The sequence below is a fragment of the Manis pentadactyla genome, unplaced genomic scaffold (genome assembly GCF_030020395.1).
Source record: "Manis pentadactyla isolate mManPen7 unplaced genomic scaffold, mManPen7.hap1 scaffold_295, whole genome shotgun sequence".
In the NCBI taxonomy this organism is placed as follows: domain Eukaryota; kingdom Metazoa; phylum Chordata; class Mammalia; order Pholidota; family Manidae; genus Manis; species Manis pentadactyla.
In genome coordinates this window covers 127,636-151,347 of record NW_026644686.1, presented here as the reverse complement: position 1 = coordinate 151,347, position 23,712 = coordinate 127,636, and the positions used below count along the sequence as shown (strand labels likewise).

The window sequence follows — 23,712 nt, the reverse complement described above, 5'->3', positions numbered from 1 at the left end:
GGGACCAGTTCTCCCACTCCGCCCTGACCCAAAGCCAAGTGCCCCGGTGGTAGGGCTGCTGTGGGGGGCAGGCACGCCTGTCCCAAGTCCGCCACTGCCAGTGGGGCCTGCTGACACCATAGATGTGAAGGGCGCTGAGATGGTGCTGCCAAACCCGGATGTACTGGTCCCACAGCTGGTGGGCTGAGTCACAGCTCCAAAGCCGGAGGTGATGGCTGCAAAAAAGGAGCAAACATGGATCATTGTCTAACCCCATACACAAAAGTATATTCAAAACTGATCGAACCCCCGAATGTAAGCCAAGAAACCATAAACCTCTTAGAGAAAGACAGGCGAAAATATCTTGGTCATAAACAAGAGCGACTTCTTCGTGAACATATCTCTTCAGGGAAAGAAAGGAAAAATGAACAAATGGGACTATGTTAAGCTTAAGAGCTTCTGTACAGGTAAGGGCACCATCAACAGAAGAAAAGGGCATCCTACAGCATGGGAGAATATATTCATAAATGACAGATCCAATAAAGGGTTGACATCCAAAATATATCAAGAGCTAACACACCTCAACAAACACAGTGCAAATATTCCAATAAAAATGTGGGCAGGGGAGCTGAACAGGGAGTTCTCCAAAGAAGAAATTCAGGTGGCCAACAGATACATGAAAAGATGCACCACACCACTTGTCATCAGAGAAATGAAAATTAAAACCACAGTGAGATATCACCTCACACCAGTAAGGATCGCCACCATCGAAAAGACAAACCACAACAAATGTTGGCAAGGTTGTGGAGAGAGGGGAACCCTCCTACACTGTTGGTGGGAATGTAAATTCGTTCAAGCATTGTGGAAAGCAATATGGAGGTTCCTCAAAAAGCTCAAAACAGAAATACCATTTGACCCAGGAATAGCGCTCCTAGGAATTTACCCTGAGAATACAGCAGCCTAATTTTGAAAAAGACACATGTACCCCTATGTTTATCGCAGCACTACCTACAACAGCCAAGAAATGGAAACAACCTACGTGTCCAACAGTAGATGAATGTATGCAAATGGAATATAATTCAGTCATAAGAAGAAAATGAATCCTACCATTTGCAACAACATGGTTGGAGCTAGGGGGGGTATGCTCAGTGAAATAAACGAGGAGGAGAAAGACAAGTACCAAATGATTTCACTCATCTCGGGAGTATAAGAGCAAAGGAAAAACTGAAGGAACAAAACAGCAGCAGAATCACAGAACCCAAGAATGGACTACCAGTCACCAAAGAGAAAGGGACTGAGGAAGACAGGTGGGAAGGGTGGGTAAGGGCAGGGAAAAAGAAAGGGGGCATTATGATTAGCATGTATAATGTGGGGCGGCACGGGGATGGCTAGGCTACACACAGAAGACAAGCAGTGATTCTACAGCATGTTACTAAGCTGATGGACAGTGACCCTAATGGGGTTTGTGCGGGGTACTTGGTGAAGAGGGAAGCCAAATAAATACAATGTTCTTAAGGTAATTGTAGATAGATACCAAGAAAAAAAAACATTTTAAAAGGCTGTGAATGATCTTCCTTTCTGCCTGTCTCTTCATGTCAGTTTATCCCACTTTCCTTTATAACCTCTAGCCACACCTGGCTCTTCTCTGCTCACGAAAACATAAGCTCATCTCTGCCTTTGGGCCTTTGCTCCTGTGCCTGTAAAGTCCTCACCGCCCGCCGCTGCCCCTGCTCCCAAACCTGGAACTGCGGCCATGGCCTCAGTTTGCTATTGTCCCAGAAAGGCTGTCGCTGAATACCTAAATAGCTCCTACGGTTATGAGTTACACTGCTACCTGAAGTTGTTCACAGATAACTTTTGTGATAACGTCTAAATCTTCACCAAAGCATACGGCTCCGAAAGCGGAGACTGTGTCAGCACTTAAGACAGCGCCTGGCACTGCAGACCGAACCCATTGCAAAACTCACCTGCAAACCCAGGAGTGTTCTGAGGCGTGCTGGCCACATGGAAAGCAGTTGGTGTGCTCTGGCCAGCTGCACCCAGGGAGCTCGGTTTTAAGGCTCCCCAAAAGGGGTTCTTGGGACCAGTTCTCCCACTCCGCCCTGACCCAAAGCCAAGTGCCCCGGTGGTAGGGCTGCTGTGGGGGGCAGGCACGCCTGTCCCAAGTCCGCCACTGCCAGTGGGGCCTGCTGACACCATAGATGTGAAGGGCGCTGAGATGGTGCTGCCAAACCCGGATGTACTGGTCCCACAGCTGGTGTGCTGGGTCACAGCTCCAAAGCCGGTGGTGATGGCTGCAAAAAAGGAGCAAACATGGATCATTGTCTAACCCCATACACAAAAGTATATTCAAAACTGATCGAACCCCTGAATGTAAGCCAAGAAACCATAAACCTCTTAGAGAAAGACAGGCGAAAATATCTTGGACATAAACAAGAGCGACTTCTTCGTGAACATATCTCTCCAGGGAAAGAAAGGAAAAATGAACAAATAGGACTATGTCAAGCTTAAGAGCTTCTGTACAGGTAAGGGCACCATCAACAGAAGAAAAGGGCATCCTACAGCATGGGAGAATATATTCATAAATGACAGATCCAATAAAGGGTTGACATCCAAAATATATCAAGAGCTAACACACCTCAACAAACAAAGTGCAAATATTCCAATAAAAATGTGGGCAGGGGAGCTGAACAGGGAGTTCTCCAAAGAAGAAATTCAGGTGGCCAACAGATACATGAAAAGATGCACCACACCACTTGTCATCAGAGAAATGAAAATTAAAACCACAGTGAGATATCACCTCACACCAGTAAGGATCGCCACCATCGAAAAGACAAACCACAACAAATGTTGGCAAGGTTGTGGAGAGAGGGGAACCCTCCTACACTGTTGGTGGGAATGTAAATTCGTTCAAGCATTGTGGAAAGCAATATGGAGGTTCCTCAAAAAGCTCAAAACAGAAATACCATTTGACCCAGGAATAGCGCTCCTAGGAATTTACCCTGAGAATACAGCAGCCTAATTTTGAAAAAGACACATGTACCCCTAAGTTTATCGCAGCACTACTTACAACAGCCAAGAAATGGAAAGAACCTACGTGTCCAAAAGTAGATGAATGTATGCAAATGGAATATAATTCAGCCATAAGAAGAAAATGAATCCTACCATTTGCAACAACATGGTTGGAGCTAGGGGGGGTATGCTCAGTGAAATAAACGAGGCGGAGAAAGACAAGTACCAAATGATTTCACTCATCTCGGGAGTATAAGAGCAAAGGAAAAACTGAAGGAACAAAACAGCAGCAGAATCACAGAACCCAAGAATGGACTACCAGTCACCAAAGAGAAAGGGACTGAGGAAGACGGGTGGGAAGGGAGGGTAAAGGCAGGGAAAAAGAAAGGGGGCATTATGACTAGCATGTATAATGTGGGGCGGCACGGGGATGGCTAGGCTACACACAGAAGACAAGCAGTGATTCTACAGCATGTTACTAAGCTGATGGACAGTGACCCTAATGGGGTTTGTGCGGGGTACTTGGTGAAGAGGGAAGCCAAATAAATACAATGCTCTTAAGGTAATTGTAGATAGATACCAAGAAAAAAAAACATTTTGAAAGGCTGTGAATGATCTTCCTTTCTGCCTGTCTCTTCATGTCAGTTTATCCCACTTTCCTTTATAACCTCTAGCCACACCTGGCTCTTCTCTGCTCACGAAAACATAAGCTCATCTCTGCCTTTGGGCCTTTGCTCCTGTGCCTGTAAAGTCCTCACCGCCCGCCGCTGCCCCTGCTCCCAAACCTGGAACTGCGGCCATGGCCTCAGTTTGCTATTGTCCCAGAAAGGATGCCGCTGAATACCTAAATAGCTCCTCCGGTGATGAGTTACACTGCTACCTGAAGCTGTTCACAGATAACTTTGGTGATAACGTCTAAATCTTCACCAAAGCATACGGCTCCGAAAGCGGAGACTGTGTCAGCACTTAAGACAGCGCCTGGCACTGCAGACCGAACCCATTCCAAAACTCACCTCCAAACCCAGGAGTGTTCTGAGGCGTGCTGGCCACATGGAAAGCAGTTGGTGTGCTCTGGCCAGCTGCACCCAGGGAGCTCGGTTTTAAGGCTCCCCAAAAGGGGTTCTTGGGACCAGTTCTCCCACTCCGCCCTGACCCAAAGCCAAGTGCCCCGGTGGTAGGGCTGCTGTGGGGGGCAGGCACGCCTGTCCCAAGTCCGCCACTGCCAGTGGGGCCTGCTGACACCATAGATGTGAAGGGCGCTGAGATGGTGCTGCCAAACCCGGATGTACTGGTCCCACAGCTGGTGGGCTGAGTCACAGCTCCAAAGCCGGAGGTGATGGCTGCAAAAAAGGAGCAAACATGGATCATTGTCTAACCCCATACACAAAAGTATATTCAAAACTGATCGAACCCCCGAATGTAAGCCAAGAAACCATAAACCTCTTAGAGAAAGACAGGCGAAAATATCTTGGTCATAAACAAGAGCGACTTCTTCGTGAACATATCTCTTCAGGGAAAGAAAGGAAAAATGAACAAATGGGACTATGTTAAGCTTAAGAGCTTCTGTACAGGTAAGGGCACCATCAACAGAAGAAAAGGGCATCCTACAGCATGGGAGAATATATTCATAAATGACAGATCCAATAAAGGGTTGACATCCAAAATATATCAAGAGCTAACACACCTCAACAAACACAGTGCAAATATTCCAATAAAAATGTGGGCAGGGGAGCTGAACAGGGAGTTCTCCAAAGAAGAAATTCAGGTGGCCAACAGATACATGAAAAGATGCACCACACCACTTGTCATCAGAGAAATGAAAATTAAAACCACAGTGAGATATCACCTCACACCAGTAAGGATCGCCACCATCGAAAAGACAAACCACAACAAATGTTGGCAAGGTTGTGGAGAGAGGGGAACCCTTCTACACTGTTGGTGGGAATGTAAATTCGTTCAAGCATTGTGGAAAGCAATGTGGAGGTTCCTCAAAAAGCTCAAAACAGAAATACCATTTGACCCAGGAATAGCGCTCCTAGGAATTTACCCTGAGAATACAGCAGCCTAATTTTGAAAAAGACACATGTACCCCTATGTTTATCGCAGCACTACTTACAACAGCCAAGAAATGGAAACAACCTACGTGTCCAACAGTAGATGAATGTATGCAAATGGAATATAATTCAGCCATAAGAAGAAAATGAATCCTACCATTTGCAACAACATGGTTGGAGCTAGGGGGGGTATGCTCAGTGAAATAAACGAGGCGGAGAAAGACAAGTACCAAATGATTTCACTCATCTCGGGAGTATAAGAGCAAAGGAAAAACTGAAGGAACAAAACAGCAGCAGAATCACAGAACCCATGAATGGACTACCAGTCACCAAAGAGAAAGGGACTGAGGAAGACGGGTGGGAAGGGAGGGTAAAGGCAGGGAAAAAGAAAGGGGGCATTATGATAAGCATGTATAATGTGGGGCGGCACGGGGATGGCTAGGCTACACACAGAAGACAAGCAGTGATTCTACAGCATGTTACTAAGCTGATGGACAGTGACCCTAATGGGGTTTGTGCGGGGTACTTGGTGAAGAGGGAAGCCAAATAAATACAATGTTCTTAAGGTAATTGTAGATAGATACCAAGAAAAAAAAACATTTCAAAAGGCTGTGAATGATCTTCCTTTCTGCCTGTCTCTTCATGTCAGTTTATCCCACTTTCCTTTATAACCTCTAGCCACACCTGGCTCTTCTCTGCTCACGAAAACATAAGCTCATCTCTGCCTTTGGGCCTTTGCTCCTGTGCCTGTAAAGTCCTCACCGCCCGCCGCTGCCCCTGCTCCCAAACCTGGAACTGCGGCCATGGTCTCAGTTTGCTATTGTCCCAGAAAGGCTGCAGCTGAATACCTAAATAGCTCCTCCGGTTATGAGTTACACTGTTACCTGAATCTGTTCACAGATAACTTTTGTGATAACGTCTAAATCTTCACCACAGCATACGGCTCCGAAAGCGGAGACTGTGTCAGCACTTAAGACAGCGCCTGGCACTGCAGACCGAACCCATTCCAAAACTCACCTCCAAACCCAGGAGTGTTCTGAGGCATGCTGGCCACATGGAAAGCAGTTGGTGTGCTCTGGCCAGCTGCACCCAGGGAGCTCGGTTTTAAGGCTCCCCAAAAGGGGTTCTTGGGACCAGTTCTCCCACTCCGCCCTGACCCAAAGCCAAGTGCCCCGGTGGTAGGGCTGCTGTGGGGGGCAGGCACGCCTGTCCCAAGTCCGCCACTGCCAGTGGGGCCTGCTGACACCATAGATGTGAAGGGCGCTGAGATGGTGCTGCCAAACCCGGATGTAATGGTCCCACAGCTGGTGGGCTGGGTCACAGCTCCAAAGCCGGTGGTGATGGCTGCAAAAAAGGAGCAAACATGGATCATTGTCTAACCCCATACACAAAAGTATATTCAAAACTGATCGAACCCCCGAATGTAAGCCAAGGAACCATAAACCTCTTAGAGAAAGACAGGCGAAAATATCTTGGACATAAACAAGAGCGACTTCTTCGTGAACATATCTCTCCAGGGAAAGAAAAGAAAAATGAACAAATGGGACTATGTCAAGCTTAAGAGCTTCTGTACAGGTAAGGGCACCATCAACAGAAGAAAAGGGCATCCTACAGCATGGGAGAATATATTCATAAATGACAGATCCAATAAAGGGTTGACATCCAAAATATATCAAGAGCTAACACACCTCAACAAACAAAGTGCAAATATTCCAATAAAAATGTGGGCAGGGGAGCTGAACAGGGAGTTCTCCAAAGAAGAAATTCAGGTGGCCAACAGATACATGAAAAGATGCACCACACCACTTGTCATCAGAGAAATGAAAATTAAAACCACAGTGAGATATCACCTCACACCAGTAAGGATCGCCACCATCGAAAAGACAAACCACAACAAATGTTGGCAAGGTTGTGGAGAGAGGGGAACCCTCCTACACTGTTGGTGGGAATGTAAATTCGTTCAAGCATTGTGGAAAGCAATATGGAGGTTCCTCAAAAAGCTCAAAACAGAAATACCATTTGACCCAGGAATAGCGCTCCTAGGAATTTACCCTGAGAATACAGCAGCCTAATTTTGAAAAAGACACATGTACCCCTATGTTTATCGCAGCACTACCTACAACAGCCAAGAAATGGAAACAACCTACGTGTCCAACAGTAGATGAATGTATGCAAATGGAATATAATTCAGTCATAAGAAGAAAATGAATCCTACCATTTGCAACAACATGGTTGGAGCTAGGGGGGGTATGCTCAGTGAAATAAACGAGGAGGAGAAAGACAAGTACCAAATGATTTCACTCATCTCGGGAGTATAAGAGCAAAGGAAAAACTGAAGGAACAAAACAGCAGCAGAATCACAGAACCCAAGAATGGACTACCAGTCACCAAAGAGAAAGGGACTGAGGAAGACAGGTGGGAAGGGTGGGTAAGGGCAGGGAAAAAGAAAGGGGGCATTATGATTAGCATGTATAATGTGGGGCGGCACGGGGATGGCTAGGCTACACACAGAAGACAAGCAGTGATTCTACAGCATGTTACTAAGCTGATGGACAGTGACCCTAATGGGGTTTGTGCGGGATACTTGGTGAAGAGGGAAGCCAAATAAATACAATGTTCTTAAGGTAATTGTAGATAGATACCAAGAAAAAAAAACATTTTAAAAGGCTGTGAATGATCTTCCTTTCTGCCTGTCTCTTCATGTCAGTTTATCCCACTTTCCTTTATAACCTCTAGCCACACCTGGCTCTTCTCTGCTCACGAAAACATAAGCTCATCTCTGCCTTTGGGCCTTTGCTCCTGTGCCTGTAAAGTCCTCACCGCCCGCCGCTGCCCCTGCTCCCAAACCTGGAACTGCGGCCATGGCCTCAGTTTGCTATTGTCCCAGAAAGGCTGTCGCTGAATACCTAAATAGCTCCTACGGTTATGAGTTACACTGCTACCTGAAGTTGTTCACAGATAACTTTTGTGATAACGTCTAAATCTTCACCAAAGCATACGGCTCCGAAAGCGGAGACTGTGTCAGCACTTAAGACAGCGCCTGGCACTGCAGACCGAACCCATTGCAAAACTCACCTGCAAACCCAGGAGTGTTCTGAGGCGTGCTGGCCACATGGAAAGCAGTTGGTGTGCTCTGGCCAGCTGCACCCAGGGAGCTCGGTTTTAAGGCTCCCCAAAAGGGGTTCTTGGGACCAGTTCTCCCACTCCGCCCTGACCCAAAGCCAAGTGCCGCGGTGGTAGGGCTGCTGTGGGTGGCAGGCACGCCTGTCCCAAATCCCCCACTGTCAGTGGGGCCTGCTGACACCATAGATGTGAAGGGCGCTGAGATGGTGCTGCCAAACCCGGATGTACTGGTCCCACAGCTGGTGTGCTGGGTCACAGCTCCAAAGCCGGTGGTGATGGCTGCAAAAAAGGAGCAAACATGGATCATTGTCTAACCCCATACACAAAAGTATATTCAAAACTGATCGAACCCCCGAATGTAAGCCAAGAAACCATAAACCTCTTAGAGAAAGACAGGCGAAAATATCTTGGACATAAACAAGAGCGACTTCTTCGTGAACATATCTCTCCAGGGAAAGAAAGGAAAAATGAACAAATAGGACTATGTCAAGCTTAAGAGCTTCTGTACAGGTAAGGGCACCATCAACAGAAGAAAAGGGCATCCTACAGCATGGGAGAATATATTCATAAATGACAGATCCAATAAAGGGTTGACATCCAAAATATATCAAGAGCTAACACACCTCAACAAACAAAGTGCAAATATTCCAATAAAAATGTGGGCAGGGGAGCTGAACAGGGAGTTCTCCAAAGAAGAAATTCAGGTGGACAACAGATACATGAAAAGATGCACCACACCACTTGTCATCAGAGAAATGAAAATTAAAACCACAGTGAGATATCACCTCACACCAGTAAGGATCGCCACCATCGAAAAGACAAACCACAACAAATGTTGGCAAGGTTGTGGAGAGAGGGGAACCCTCCTACACTGTTGGTGGGAATGTAAATTCGTTCAAGCATTGTGGAAAGCAATATGGAGGTTCCTCAAAAAGCTCAAAACAGAAATACCATTTGACCCAGGAATAGCGCTCCTAGGAATTTACCCTGAGAATACAGCAGCCTAATTTTGAAAAAGACACATGTACCCCTAAGTTTATCGCAGCACTACTTACAACAGCCAAGAAATGGAAAGAACCTACGTGTCCAAAAGTAGATGAATGTATGCAAATGGAATATAATTCAGCCATAAGAAGAAAATGAATCCTACCATTTGCAACAACATGGTTGGAGCTAGGGGGGGTATGCTCAGTGAAATAAACGAGGCGGAGAAAGACAAGTACCAAATGATTTCACTCATCTCGGGAGTATAAGAGCAAAGGAAAAACTGAAGGAACAAAACAGCAGCAGAATCACAGAACCCAAGAATGGACTACCAGTCACCAAAGAGAAAGGGACTGAGGAAGACGGGTGGGAAGGGAGGGTAAAGGCAGGGAAAAAGAAAGGGGGCATTATGACTAGCATGTATAATGTGGGGCGGCACGGGGATGGCTAGGCTACACACAGAAGACAAGCAGTGATTCTACAGCATGTTACTAAGCTGATGGACAGTGACCCTAATGGGGTTTGTGCGGGGTACTTGGTGAAGAGGGAAGCCAAATAAATACAATGCTCTTAAGGTAATTGTAGATAGATACCAAGAAAAAAAAACATTTTGAAAGGCTGTGAATGATCTTCCTTTCTGCCTGTCTCTTCATGTCAGTTTATCCCACTTTCCTTTATAACCTCTAGCCACACCTGGCTCTTCTCTGCTCACGAAAACATAAGCTCATCTCTGCCTTTGGGCCTTTGCTCCTGTGCCTGTAAAGTCCTCACCGCCCGCCGCTGCCCCTGCTCCCAAACCTGGAACTGCGGCCATGGCCTCAGTTTGCTATTGTCCCAGAAAGGATGCCGCTGAATACCTAAATAGCTCCTCCGGTGATGAGTTACACTGCTACCTGAAGCTGTTCACAGATAACTTTGGTGATAACGTCTAAATCTTCACCAAAGCATACGGCTCCGAAAGCGGAGACTGTGTCAGCACTTAAGACAGCGCCTGGCACTGCAGACCGAACCCATTCCAAAACTCACCTCCAAACCCAGGAGTGTTCTGAGGCGTGCTGGCCACATGGAAAGCAGTTGGTGTGCTCTGGCCAGCTGCACCCAGGGAGCTCGGTTTTAAGGCTCCCCAAAAGGGGTTCTTGGGACCAGTTCTCCCACTCCGCCCTGACCCAAAGCCAAGTGCCCCGGTGGTAGGGCTGCTGTGGGGGGCAGGCACGCCTGTCCCAAGTCCGCCACTGCCAGTGGGGCCTGCTGACACCATAGATGTGAAGGGCGCTGAGATGGTGCTGCCAAACCCGGATGTACTGGTCCCACAGCTGGTGGGCTGAGTCACAGCTCCAAAGCCGGAGGTGATGGCTGCAAAAAAGGAGCAAACATGGATCATTGTCTAACCCCATACACAAAAGTATGTTCAAAACTGATCGAACCCCCGAATGTAAGCCAAGAAACCATAAACCTCTTAGAGAAAGACAGGCGAAAATATCTTGGTCATAAACAAGAGCGACTTCTTCGTGAACATATCTCTTCAGGGAAAGAAAGGAAAAATGAACAAATGGGACTATGTTAAGCTTAAGAGCTTCTGTACAGGTAAGGGCACCATCAACAGAAGAAAAGGGCATCCTACAGCATGGGAGAATATATTCATAAATGACAGATCCAATAAAGGGGTGACATCCAAAATATATCAAGAGCTAACACACCTCAACAAACACAGTGCAAATATTCCAATAAAAATGTGGGCAGGGGAGCTGAACAGGGAGTTCTCCAAAGAAGAAATTCAGGTGGCCAACAGATACATGAAAAGATGCACCACACCACTTGTCATCAGAGAAATGAAAATTAAAACCACAGTGAGATATCACCTCACACCAGTAAGGATCGCCACCATCGAAAAGACAAACCACAACAAATGTTGGCAAGGTTGTGGAGAGAGGGGAACCCTTCTACACTGTTGGTGGGAATGTAAATTCGTTCAAGCATTGTGGAAAGCAATGTGGAGGTTCCTCAAAAAGCTCAAAACAGAAATACCATTTGACCCAGGAATAGCGCTCCTAGGAATTTACCCTGAGAATACAGCAGCCTAATTTTGAAAAAGACACATGTACCCCTATGTTTATCGCACCACTACTTACAACAGCCAAGAAATGGAAACAACCTACGTGTCCAACAGTAGATGAAAGTATGCAAATGGAATATAATTCAGCCATAAGAAGAAAATGAATCCTACCATTTGCAACAACATGGTTGGAGCTAGGGGGGGTATGCTCAGTGAAATAAACGAGGCGGAGAAAGACAAGTAAAAAATGATTTCACTCATCTCGGGAGTATAAGAGCAAAGGAAAAACTGAAGGAACAAAACAGCAGCAGAATCACAGAACCCATGAATGGACTACCAGTCACCAAAGAGAAAGGGACTGAGGAAGACGGGTGGGAAGGGAGGGTAAAGGCAGGGAAAAAGAAAGGGGGCATTATGATAAGCATGTATAATGTGGGGCGGCACGGGGATGGCTAGGCTACACACAGAAGACAAGCAGTGATTCTACAGCATGTTACTAAGCTGATGGACAGTGACCCTAATGGGTTTTGTGCGGGGTACTTGGTGAAGAGGGAAGCCAAATAAATACAATGTTCTTAAGGTAATTGTAGATAGATACCAAGAAAAAAAAACATTTTAAAAGGCTGTGAATGATCTTCCTTTCTGCCTGTCTCTTCATGTCAGTTTATCCCACTTTCCTTTATAACCTCTAGCCACACCAGGCTCTTCTCTGCTCACGAAAACATAAGCTCATCTCTGCCTTTGGGCCTTTGCTCCTGTGCCTGTAAAGTCCTCACAGCCCGCCGCTGCCCCTGCTTCCAAACCTGGAACTGCGGCCATGGCCTCAGTTTGCTATTGTCCCAGAAAGGCTGCAGCTGAATACCTAAATAGCTCCTCCGGTTATGAGTTACACTGTTACCTGAATCTGTTCACAGATAACTTTTGTGATAACGTCTAAATCTTCACCAAAGCATACGGCTCCGAAAGCGGAGACTGTGTCAGCACTTAAGACAGCGCCTGGCACTGCAGACCGAACCCATTCCAAAACTCACCTCCAAACCCAGGAGTGTTCTGAGGCATGCTGGCCACATGGAAAGCAGTTGGTGTGCTCTGGCCAGCTGCACCCAGGGAGCTCGGTTTTAAGGCTCCCCAAAAGGGGTTCTTGGGACCAGTTCTCCCACTCCGCCCTGACCCAAAGCCAAGTGCCCCGGTGGTAGGGCTGCTGTGGGGGGCAGGCACGCCTGTCCCAAGTCCGCCACTGCCAGTGGGGCCTGCTGACACCATAGATGTGAAGGGCGCTGAGATGGTGCTGCCAAACCCGGATGTACTGGTCCCACAGCTGGTGGGCTGAGTCACAGCTCCAAAGCCGGAGGTGATGGCTGCAAAAAAGGAGCAAACATGGATCATTGTCTAACCCCATACACAAAAGTATGTTCAAAACTGATCGAACCCCCGAATGTAAGCCAAGAAACCATAAACCTCTTAGAGAAAGACAGGCGAAAATATCTTGGTCATAAACAAGAGCGACTTCTTCGTGAACATATCTCTTCAGGGAAAGAAAGGAAAAATGAACAAATGGGACTATGTTAAGCTTAAGAGCTTCTGTACAGGTAAGGGCACCATCAACAGAAGAAAAGGGCATCCTACAGCATGGGAGAATATATTCATAAATGACAGATCCAATAAAGGGTTGACATCCAAAATATATCAAGAGCTAACACACCTCAACAAACACAGTGCAAATATTCCAATAAAAATGTGGGCAGGGGAGCTGAACAGGGAGTTCTCCAAAGAAGAAATTCAGGTGGCCAACAGATACATGAAAAGATGCACCACACCACTTGTCATCAGAGAAATGAAAATTAAAACCACAGTGAGATATCACCTCACACCAGTAAGGATCGCCACCATCGAAAAGACAAACCACAACAAATGTTGGCAAGGTTGTGGAGAGAGGGGAACCCTCCTACACTGTTGGTGGGAATGTAAATTCGTTCAAGCATTGTGGAAAGCAATATGGAGGTTCCTCAAAAAGCTCAAAACAGAAATACCATTTGACCCAGGAATAGCGCTCCTAGGAATTTACCCTGAGAATACAGCAGCCTAATTTTGAAAAAGACACATGTACCCCTATGTTTATCGCAGCACTACCTACAACAGCCAAGAAATGGAAACAACCTACGTGTCCAACAGTAGATGAATGTATGCAAATGGAATATAATTCAGCCATAAGAAGAAAATGAATCCTACCATTTGCAACAACATGGTTGGAGCTAGGGGGGGTATGCTCAGTGAAATAAACGAGGCGGAGAAAGACAAGTACCAAATGATTTCACTCATCTCGGGAGTATAAGAGCAAAGGAAAAACTGAAGGAACAAAACAGCAGCAGAATCACAGAACCCAAGAATGGACTACCAGTCACCAAAGAGAAAGGGACTGAGGAAGACGGGTGGGAAGGGAGGGTAAAGGCAGGGAAAAAGAAAGGGGGCATTATGACTAGCATGTATAATGTGGGGCGGCACGGGGATGGCTAGGCTACACACAGAAGACAAGCAGTGATTCTACAGCATGTTACTAAGCTGATGGACAGTGACCCTAACGGGGTTTGTGCGGGGTACTTGGTGAAGAGGGAAGCCAAATAAATACAATGCTCTTAAGGTAATTGTAGATAGATACCAAGAAAAAAAAACATTTTGAAAGGCTGTGAATGATCTTCCTTTCTGCCTGTCTCTTCATGTCAGTTTATCCCACTTTCCTTTATAACCTCTAGCCACACCTGGCTCTTCTCTGCTCACGAAAACATAAGCTCATCTCTGCCTTTGGGCCTTTGCTCCTGTGCCTGTAAAGTCCTCACCGCCCGCCGCTGCCCCTGCTCCCAAACCTGGAACTGCGGCCATGGCCTCAGTTTGCTATTGTCCCAGAAAGGATGCCGCTGAATACCTAAATAGCTCCTCCGGTGATGAGTTACACTGCTACCTGAAGCTGTTCACAGATAACTTTGGTGATAACGTCTAAATCTTCACCAAAGCATACGGCTCCGAAAGCGGAGACTGTGTCAGCACTTAAGACAGCGCCTGGCACTGCAGACCGAACCCATTGCAAAACTCACCTGCAAACCCAGGAGTGTTCTGAGGCGTGCTGGCCACATGGAAAGCAGTTGGTGTGCTCTGGCCAGCTGCACCCAGGGAGCTCGGTTTTAAGGCTCCCCAAAAGGGGTTCTTGGGACCAGTTCTCCCACTCCGCCCTGACCCAAAGCCAAGTGCCCCGGTGGTAGGGCTGCTGTGGGGGGCAGGCACGCCTGTCCCAAGTCCGCCACTGCCAGTGGGGCCTGCTGACACCATAGATGTGAAGGGCGCTGAGATGGTGCTGCCAAACCCGGATGTACTGGTCCCACAGCTGGTGGGCTGAGTCACAGCTCCAAAGCCGGAGGTGATGGCTGCAAAAAAGGAGCAAACATGGATCATTGTCTAACCCCATACACAAAAGTATGTTCAAAACTGATCGAACCCCCGAATGTAAGCCAAGAAACCATAAACCTCTTAGAGAAAGACAGGCGAAAATATCTTGGTCATAAACAAGAGCGACTTCTTCGTGAACATATCTCTTCAGGGAAAGAAAGGAAAAATGAACAAATGGGACTATGTTAAGCTTAAGAGCTTCTGTACAGGTAAGGGCACCATCAACAGAAGAAAAGGGCATCCTACAGCATGGGAGAATATATTCATAAATGACAGATCCAATAAAGGGGTGACATCCAAAATATATCAAGAGCTAACACACCTCAACAAACACAGTGCAAATATTCCAATAAAAATGTGGGCAGGGGAGCTGAACAGGGAGTTCTCCAAAGAAGAAATTCAGGTGGCCAACAGATACATGAAAAGATGCACCACACCACTTGTCATCAGAGAAATGAAAATTAAAACCACAGTGAGATATCACCTCACACCAGTAAGGATCGCCACCATCGAAAAGACAAACCACAACAAATGTTGGCAAGGTTGTGGAGAGAGGGGAACCCTTCTACACTGTTGGTGGGAATGTAAATTCGTTCAAGCATTGTGGAAAGCAATGTGGAGGTTCCTCAAAAAGCTCAAAACAGAAATACCATTTGACCCAGGAATAGCGCTCCTAGGAATTTACCCTGAGAATACAGCAGCCTAATTTTGAAAAAGACACATGTACCCCTATGTTTATCGCACCACTACTTACAACAGCCAAGAAATGGAAACAACCTACGTGTCCAACAGTAGATGAAAGTATGCAAATGGAATATAATTCAGCCATAAGAAGAAAATGAATCCTACCATTTGCAACAACATGGTTGGAGCTAGGGGGGGTATGCTCAGTGAAATAAACGAGGCGGAGAAAGACAAGTAAAAAATGATTTCACTCATCTCGGGAGTATAAGAGCAAAGGAAAAACTGAAGGAACAAAACAGCAGCAGAATCACAGAACCCATGAATGGACTACCAGTCACCAAAGAGAAAGGGACTGAGGAAGACGGGTGGGAAGGGAGGGTAAAGGCAGGGAAAAAGAAAGGGGGCATTATGATAAGCATGTATAATGTGGGGCGGCACGGGGATGGCTAGGCTACACACAGAAGACAAGCAGTGATTCTACAGCATGTTACTAAGCTGATGGACAGTGACCCTAATGGGTTTTGTGCGGGGTACTTGGTGAAGAGGGAAGCCAAATAAATACAATGTTCTTAAGGTAATTGTAGATAGATACCAAGAAAAAAAAACATTTTAAAAGGCTGTGAATGATCTTCCTTTCTGCCTGTCTCTTCATGTCAGTTTATCCCACTTTCCTTTATAACCTCTAGCCACACCAGGCTCTTCTCTGCTCACGAAAACATAAGCTCATCTCTGCCTTTGGGCCTTTGCTCCTGTGCCTGTAAAGTCCTCACAGCCCGCCGCTGCCCCTGCTTCCAAACCTGGAACTGCGGCCATGGCCTCAGTTTGCTATTGTCCCAGAAAGGCTGCAGCTGAATACCTAAATAGCTCCTCCGGTTATGAGTTACACTGTTACCTGAATCTGTTCACAGATAACTTTTGTGATAACGTCTAAATCTTCACCACAGCATACGGCTCCGAAAGCGGAGACTGTGTCAGCACTTAAGACAGCGCCTGGCACTGCAGACCGAACCCATTCCAAAACTCACCTCCAAACCCAGGAGTGTTCTGAGGCATGCTGGCCACATGGAAAGCAGTTGGTGTGCTCTGGCCAGCTGCACCCAGGGAGCTCGGTTTTAAGGCTCCCCAAAAGGGGTTCTTGGGACCAGTTCTCCCACTCCGCCCTGACCCAAAGCCAAGTGCCCCGGTGGTAGGGCTGCTGTGGGGGGCAGGCACGCCTGTCCCAAGTCCGCCACTGCCAGTGGGGCCTGCTGACACCATAGATGTGAAGGGCGCTGAGATGGTGCTGCCAAACCCGGATGTACTGGTCCCACAGCTGGTGGGCTGAGTCACAGCTCCAAAGCCGGAGGTGATGGCTGCAAAAAAGGAGCAAACATGGATCATTGTCTAACCCCATACACAAAAGTATGTTCAAAACTGATCGAACCCCCGAATGTAAGCCAAGAAACCATAAACCTCTTAGAGAAAGACAGGCGAAAATATCTTGGTCATAAACAAGAGCGACTTCTTCGTGAACATATCTCTTCAGGGAAAGAAAGGAAAAATGAACAAATGGGACTATGTTAAGCTTAAGAGCTTCTGTACAGGTAAGGGCACCATCAACAGAAGAAAAGGGCATCCTACAGCATGGGAGAATATATTCATAAATGACAGATCCAATAAAGGGTTGACATCCAAAATATATCAAGAGCTAACACACCTCAACAAACACAGTGCAAATATTCCAATAAAAATGTGGGCAGGGGAGCTGAACAGGGAGTTCTCCAAAGAAGAAATTCAGGTGGCCAACAGATACATGAAAAGATGCACCACACCACTTGTCATCAGAGAAATGAAAATTAAAACCACAGTGAGATATCACCTCACACCAGTAAGGATCGCCACCATCGAAAAGACAAACCACAACAAATGTTGGCAAGGTTGTGGAGAGAGGGGAACCCTCCTACACTGTTGGTGGGAATGTAAATTCGTTCAAGCATTGTGGAAAGCAATGTGGAGGTTCCTCAAAAAGCTCAAAACAGAAATACCATTTGACCCAGGAATAGCGCTCCTAGGAATTTACCCTGAGAATACAGCAGCCTAATTTTGAAAAAGACACATGTACCCCTATGTTTATCGCAGCACTACTTACAACAGCCAAGAAATGGAAACAACCTACGTGTCCAACAGTAGATGAATGTATGCAAATGGAATATAATTCAGCCATAAGAAGAAAATGAATCCTACCATTTGCAACAACATGGTTGGAGCTAGGGGGGGTATGCTCAGTGAAATAAACGAGGCGGAGAAAGACAAGTACCAAATGATTTCACTCATCTCGGGAGTATAAGAGCAAAGGAAAAACTGAAGGAACAAAACAGCAGCAGAATCACAGAACCCATGAATGGACTACCAGTCACCAAAGAGAAAGGGACTGAGGAAGACAGGAGGGAAGGGAGGGTAAAGGCAGGGAAAAAGAAAGGGGGCATTATGATAAGCATGTATAATGTGGGGCGGCACGGGGATGGCTAGGCTACACACAGAAGACAAGCAGTGATTCTACAGCATGTTACTAAGCTGATGGACAGTGACCCTAATGGGTTTTGTGCGGGGTACTTGGTGAAGAGGGAAGCCAAATAAATACAATGTTCTTAAGGTAATTGTAGATAGATACCAAGAAAAAAAAACATTTTAAAAGGCTGTGAATGATCTTCCTTTCTGCCTGTCTCTTCATGTCAGTTTATCCCACTTTCCTTTATAACCTCTAGCCACACCTGGCTCTTCTCTGCTCACGAAAACATAAGCTCATCTCTGCCTTTGGGCCTTTGCTCCTGTGCCTGTAAAGTCCTCACCGCCCGCCGCTGCCCCTGCTCCCAAACCTGGAACTGCGGCCATGGCCTCAGTTTGCTATTGTCCCAGAAAGGCTGCAGCTGAATACCTAAATAGCTCCTCCGGTTATGAGTTACACTGTTACCTGAATCTGTTCACAGATAACTTTTGTGATAACGTCTAAATCTTCACCAAAGCATACGGCTCCGAAAGCGGAGACTGTGTCAGCACTTAAGACAGCGCCTGGCACTGCAGACCGAACCCATTCCAAAACTCACCTGCAAACCCAGGAGTGTTCTGAGGCATGCTGGCCACATGGAAAGCAGTTGGTGTGCTCTGGCCAGCTGCACCCAGGGAGCTCGGTTTTAAGGCTCCCCAAAAGGGGTTCTTGGGACCAGTTCTCCCACTCCGCCCTGACCCAAAGCCAAGTGCCCCGGTGGTAGGGCTGCTGTGGGGGGCAGGCACGCCTGTCCCAAGTCCGCCACTGCCAGTGGGGCCTGCTGACACCATAGATGTGAAGGGCGCTGAGATGGTGCTGCCAAACCCGGATGTACTGGTCCCACAGCTGGTGGGCTGGGTCACAGCTCCAAAGCCGGTGGTGATGGCTGCAAAAAAGGAGCAAACATGGATCATTGTCTAACCCCATACACAAAAGTATATTCAAAACTGATCGAACCCCCGAATGTAAGCCAAGAAACCATAAACCTCTTAGAGAAAGACAGGCGAAAATATCTTGGACATAAACAAGAGCGACTTCTTCGTGAACATATCTCTCCAGGGAAAGAAAAGAAAAATGAACAAATGGGACTATGTCAAGCTTAAGAGCTTCTGTACAGGTAAGGGCACCATCAACAGAAGAAAAGGGCATCCTACAGCATGGGAGAATATATTCATAAATGACAGATCCAATAAAGGGTTGACATCCAAAATATATCAAGAGCTAACACACCTCAACAAACACAGTGCAAATATTCCAATAAAAATGTGGGCAGGGGAGCTGAACAGGGAGTTCTCCAAAGAAGAAATTCAGGTGGCCAACAGATACATGAAAAGATGCACCACACCACTTGTCATCAGAGAAATGAAAATTAAAACCACAGTGAGATATCACCTCACACCAGTAAGGATCGCCACCATCGAAAAGACAAACCACAACAAATGTTGGCAAGGTTGTGGAGAGAGGGGAACCCTCCTACACTGTTGGTGGGAATGTAAATTCGTTCAAGCATTGTGGAAAGCAATGTGGAGGTTCCTCAAAAAGCTCAAAACAGAAATACCATTTGACCCAGGAATAGCGCTCCTAGGAATTTACCCTGAGAATACAGCAGCCTAATTTTGAAAAAGACACATGTACCCCTATGTTTATCGCAGCACTACTTACAACAGCCAAGAAATGGAAACAACCTACGTGTCCAACAGTAGATGAATGTATGCAAATGGAATATAATTCAGTCATAAGAAGAAAATGAATCCTACCATTTGCAACAACATGGTTGGAGCTAGGGGGGGTATGCTCAGTGAAATAAACGAGGCGGAGAAAGACAAGTACCAAATGATTTCACTCATCTCGGGAGTATAAGAGCAAAGGAAAAACTGAAGGAACAAAACAGCAGCAGAATCACAGAACCCAAGAATGGACTACCAGTCACCAAAGAGAAAGGGACTGAGGAAGACAGGTGGGAAGGGTGGGTAAGGGCAGGGAAAAAGAAAGGGGGCATTATGATTAGCATGTATAATGTGGGGCGGCACGGGGATGGCTAGGCTACACACAGAAGACAAGCAGTGATTCTACAGCATGTTACTAAGCTGATGGACAGTGACCCTAATGGGTTTTGTGCGGGGTACTTGGTGAAGAGGGAAGCCAAATAAATACAATGTTCTTAAGGTAATTGTAGATAGATACCAAGAAAAAAAAACATTTTAAAAGGCTGTGAATGATCTTCCTTTCTGCCTGTCTCTTCATGTCAGTTTATCCCACTTTCCTTTATAACCTCTAGCCACACCTGGCTCTTCTCTGCTCACGAAAACATAAGCTCATCTCTGCCTTTGGGCCTTTGCTCCTGTGCCTGTAAAGTCCTCACCGCCCGCCGCTGCCCCTGCTCCCAAACCTGGAACTGCGGCCATGGCCTCAGTTTGCTATTGTCCCAGAAAGGCTGTCGCTGAATACCTAAATAGCTCCTACGGTTATGAGTTACACTGCTACCTGAATCTGTTCACAGATAACTTTTGTGATAACGTCTAAATCTTCACCAAAGCATACGGCTCCGAAAGCGGAGACTGTGTCAGCACTTAAGACAGCGCCTGGCACTGCAGACCGAACCCATTCCAAAACTCACCTGCAAACCCAGGAGTGTTCTGAGGCGTGCTGGCCACATGGAAAGCAGTTGGTGTGCTCTGGCCAGCTGCACCCAGGGAGCTCGGTTTTAAGGCTCCCCAAAAGGGGTTCTTGGGACCAGTTCTCCCACTCCGCCCTGACCCAAAGCCAAGTGCCCCGGTGGTAGGGCTGCTGTGGGGGGCAGGCACGCCTGTCCCAAGTCCGCCACTGCCAGTGGGGCCTGCTGACACCATAGATGTGAAGGGCGCTGAGATGGTGCTGCCAAACCCGGATGTACTGGTCCCACAGCTGGTGTGCTGGGTCACAGCTCCAAAGCCGGTGGTGATGGCTGCAAAAAAGGAGCAAACATGGATCATTGTCTAACCCCATACACAAAAGTATATTCAAAACTGATCGAACCCCCGAATGTAAGCCAAGAAACCATAAACCTCTTAGAGAAAGACAGGCGAAAATATCTTGGACATAAACAAGAGCGACTTCTTCGTGAACATATCTCTCCAGGGAAAGAAAGGAAAAATGAACAAATAGGACTATGTCAAGCTTAAGAGCTTCTGTACAGGTAAGGGCACCATCAACAGAAGAAAAGGGCATCCTACAGCATGGGAGAATATATTCATAAATGACAGATCCAATAAAGGGTTGACATCCAAAATATATCAAGAGCTAACACACCTCAACAAATAAAGTGCAAATATTCCAATAAAAATGTGAGCAGGGGAGCTGAACAGGGAGTTCTCCAAAGAAGAAATTCAGGTGGCCAACAGATACATGAAAAGATGCACCACACCACTTGTCATCAGAGAAATGAAAATTAAAACCACAGTGAGATATCACCTCACACCAGTAAGGATCGCCACCATCGAAAAGACAAACCACAACAAATGTTGGCAAGGTTGTGGAGAGAGGGGAACCCTCCTACACTGTTGGTGGGAATGTAAATTCGTTCAAACATTGTGGAAAGCAATGTGGAGGTTCCTCAAAAAGCTCAAAACAGAAATACCATTTGACCCAGGAATAGCGCTCCTAGGAATTTACCCTGAGAATACAGCAGCCTAATTTTGAAAAAGACACATGTACCCCTATGTTTATCGCAGCACTACTTACAACAGCCAAGAAATGGAAACAACCTACGTGTCCAACAGTAGATGAATGTATGCAAATGGAATATAATTCAGCCATAAGAAGAAAATGAATCCTACCATTTGCAACAACATGGTTGGAGCGTGGGGGGATTATGCTCAGTGAAATACACGAGGCGGAGAAAGACAAGTACCAAATGATTTCATTCATCTCGGGAGTATAAGAGCAAAGGAAAAACTGAAGGAACAAAACAGCAGCAGAATCACAGAACCCAAGAATGGACTAACAGATACCAAAGACAAAGGGACTGAGGAGGATGGGTGGGAAGGGAGGGATAAGGGCAGGGAAAAAGAAAGGGGGCATTATGATTAGCATGTATAATGTGGGGCGGAACGGGGATGACTGGGCTACACACAGAAGACAAGCAGTGATTCTACAGCATGTTACTAAGCTGAAGGACAGTGACCCTAATGGGGTTTGTGCGGGGTACTTGGTGAAGAGGAAAGTCAAATAAATATAATGTTCTTAAGGTAACTGTAGATAGATACCAAGAAAAAAAATCACTTTAAAAGGCCGTGAAAGATCTTCCTTTCTGTCTCTCTCTTCATGTCAGTTTATCCCACATTCCTTTATACCCTCTAGCCCCACCTGGCTCTTCTCTGCTCACGAAAATATAAGCTCATCTCTGCCTTTGGGTCTTTGCTCCTGTGGCTGTAAAGTCCTCACCGCCCACCGCTGCCCCTGCTCCCAAATCTGGAACTGCAGCCATGGACTCAGTTTGCTATTGTCCCAGAAAGGCTGCCGCTGAATTCCTAAATAACTCCTCCGGTGATGAGTTACACTGCTACCTGAAGCTGTTCACAGATAACTTTTGTGATAACGTCTAAATCTTCACCACAGCATACGGCTCCGAAAGCGGAGACTGTGTCAGCACTCAAGACAGCGCCTGGCACTGCAGACCGAACCCATTCCAAAACTCACCTGCAAACCCAGGAGTGTTCTGAGGCGTGCTGGCCACAGGGAAAGCAGTTGGTGTGCTCTGGCCAGCTGCACCCAGGGAGCTCGGTTTTAAGGCTCCCCAAAAGGAGTTCTTGGGACCAGTTCTCCCACTCTGCACTGACCCAACGCCAAGTGCCCCGGTGGTAGGGCTGCTGTGGGGGGCAGGCATGCCTGTCCCAAAGCCCCCACTGCCAGTGGGGCCTGCTGACACCATAGATGTGAAGGGCGCTGAGATGGTGTTGCCAAACCCGGATGTACTGGTCCCACAGCTGGTGTGTTGGGTCACAGCTCCAAAGCTGGAGGTGATGGCTGCAAAAAGGAGAAAACATGGATCATTGTCTAACCCCATACACAAAAGTATATTCAAAACTGATCAAATGCGCGAATGTAAGCCAAGAAACCATAAACCTCTTAGAGAAAGACAGGCGAAAATATCTTGGACATAAACAAGAGCGACTTCTTCGTGAATATATCTCTCCAGGGAAAGAAAGGAAAAATGAACAAATGGGACTATGTCAAACTTAAGAGCTTCTGTACAGGTAAGGCCACCATCAACAGAAGAAAGGGGCATCCTATAGCGTGGGAGAATACATTCATAAATGACAGATCCAATAAAGGGTTGACATCCAAAATATATCAAGAGCTAACACACCTTAACAAACAAAGTGCAAATATTCCAATAAAAATGTGGGAAGGGGAGCTGAACAGGGAGTTCTCCAAAGAAGAAATTCAGGTGGCCAATAGACACATGAAAAGATGTACCACATCACTTGTCATCAGAGAAATGAAAATTAAAACCACAGTGATATATCACCTCACACCAGTAAGGATCGCCACCATCCAAAAGACAAACCACAACCAATGTTGGCAAGGTTGTGGAGAGAGGGGAACCCTCCTACACTGTTGGTGGGAATGTAAATTCGTTCAAGCATTGTGGAAAGCAATATGGAGGTTTCTCAAAAAGCTCAGAACAGAAATACCGTTTGACCCTGGAATACCGCTCGTAGGAATTTACCCTGAGAATACAGCAGTCCATTTTGAAAAGAACAGAATCACCCCTATGTTTTTCTGAGCACTATTTACAATCGCCAAGAAATGGGAGCAACCTGAATGTTCATCAGTAGATGAATGAATAAAGAAGATGTGGTACATGTACACAATGGAGT

The 23,712-nt window shown here is 46.5% G+C and overlaps 1 protein-coding gene across 1 annotated transcript in view; it reads right to left on the bottom strand.

Annotated features, from left to right (window-relative positions):
• Nucleotides 1–23,712, bottom strand: part of LOC118928532 (nuclear envelope pore membrane protein POM 121C-like) — a 60,865-nt gene that overhangs the window by 20,524 nt on the left and 16,629 nt on the right. The window lies entirely within an intron of this gene.